The sequence below is a fragment of the Ovis aries genome, chromosome 1 (assembly GCF_016772045.2).
Source record: "Ovis aries strain OAR_USU_Benz2616 breed Rambouillet chromosome 1, ARS-UI_Ramb_v3.0, whole genome shotgun sequence".
In the NCBI taxonomy this organism is placed as follows: domain Eukaryota; kingdom Metazoa; phylum Chordata; class Mammalia; order Artiodactyla; family Bovidae; genus Ovis; species Ovis aries.
Window position 1 is genome coordinate 18,725,227 of NC_056054.1, and position 1,626 is coordinate 18,726,852.

The 1,626-nt window shown below is 37.5% G+C and overlaps 1 pseudogene; it reads left to right on the top strand.

The window, feature by feature from the left end:
- Positions 1 to 983: 983 nt before the first annotated feature.
- Positions 984 to 1,249, top strand: LOC114112969 (non-histone chromosomal protein HMG-17-like; annotated as a pseudogene).
- The last annotated feature ends 377 nt before the right edge of the window (positions 1,250 to 1,626 follow it).

The following is a 1,626-nucleotide window of genomic DNA, read 5'->3' on the forward strand; positions in this document are numbered from 1 at the left end:
GAACATTAAAAAAAGAAAATTAATCTGAAATGTGTGGAAGTAACCAAGACAGAATTTCAGATATGTAAATCCAACTAATAAATACCTTTAGTTTGAACATTCAAAATACCACATTCACAAATTATAAGAAAAATCATATGACAGTTTCAATAGACATAGAAAAAGCACTTGATAACATTTAATATCTATTCATGAACACTCCTAACAAACTAAGAATAGAATGACATTTCCTTAGCCTGATAAAAGCTGTTTACAAAAACCCTGTAGCAAGCAACAAAGCTTTCCTTTTGAGATTGGAACAAGACATGAATGCCTGCAATCATCGCTTCTATTCAGCACTGTCCTTGAGGTCATAGTCTGTGATGTATGAAAAGGGAATAATGAAAGATAAAGCACTGGAAAGGAAGAAATAAAATTGACATTATTTGAAGACCCTATGATTTTAGGTATTTAAAAACCTTAAATAATGTAAAGATTAAATAAATAAAACAGCACAGTTGCTAGATATAAAACCAGCATTAACAAAATCAATTTTATTTATATATTCCTGTAAGAAAACAAAAATTGAAATAAAAAACTCACAACGGTATTAAAAAGATCAAGTCCTAGGAATATGTCTACCAAAATATGTATAAGACCTCTTCAGGGAAAATGGTAAAACTCTAGTGATAGACATTACAGAAGATCAAAATAGTTTGTGTGCTGCCGAAGTGAGCATTACAGAAGATCTAGAGAGACAGAAAGACATGTTTATGGATTGGAAGAGTGTATTTAGTCTCTTCAAATAGATTTATAGATTCAATGAAATCCCAAAGAAAATGCCAACATGCCAAGCATATTGTAAAATGCTTGTGGGAATGTCATTGGATAAAAATTACCAATGACTGGAACAATGAAGAAGAGGGAAGAGTGATCCGTGGACTAAACCAGACCTGTGCACAACAGCATCCCTGTGTGTCCAGCACCGAAGTCCCTCTGCCATTATGCCCAAGAGAAAGACTGAAGGGGATGCTGGAGGAAATAAAGCCGAGGTGAAGGACAAACCACAGAGAAGATCTGCGAGGTTGTCGCTAAACCTGCTGCTCCAAAGTCAGAGCCCAGGCCTAAAAAGGCACTTGCAAAGAAGAGAGAGAAGGCACCCAAAGGGAAAAGGAGTGATGCTAGCAAGGATGGGAATAACCCTGCAAAAAATGGAGCTGCCAAAACAAACAAGGCGCAGAAAGCGGAAGGCGCTGGAGATGCCAAGTGAAGTTTCAGGATTCCATCCTATTCCTGTCTCCACTCCCATTCTACCTCCACTCATCCCCATCTCTGTACTCCTCTCCTCAGCTCCATTCCCAATCCCTACAGATCCTTCTTTCCATCTTTATTCTCATTCCAATCCATGATCAAATCCTCAGATTCTATCCCATCCCCATCTCTATCTGGTCTCCATTCCATCAGCATCTCCATCTTTATTTTTATCTTCAGTTTCATTCATCTTTATCATCAGTTCCTGCTTCTTTCAGGGTTTATTTCTACCCTTTTCCACTACCCATCCTTGGTGATGGCGAATCTGTCTTCATTGCCTTCTCTATTTTATCTCCAACGCACCCCATCCCTATATTCTTCTTTAAAAAAATAATT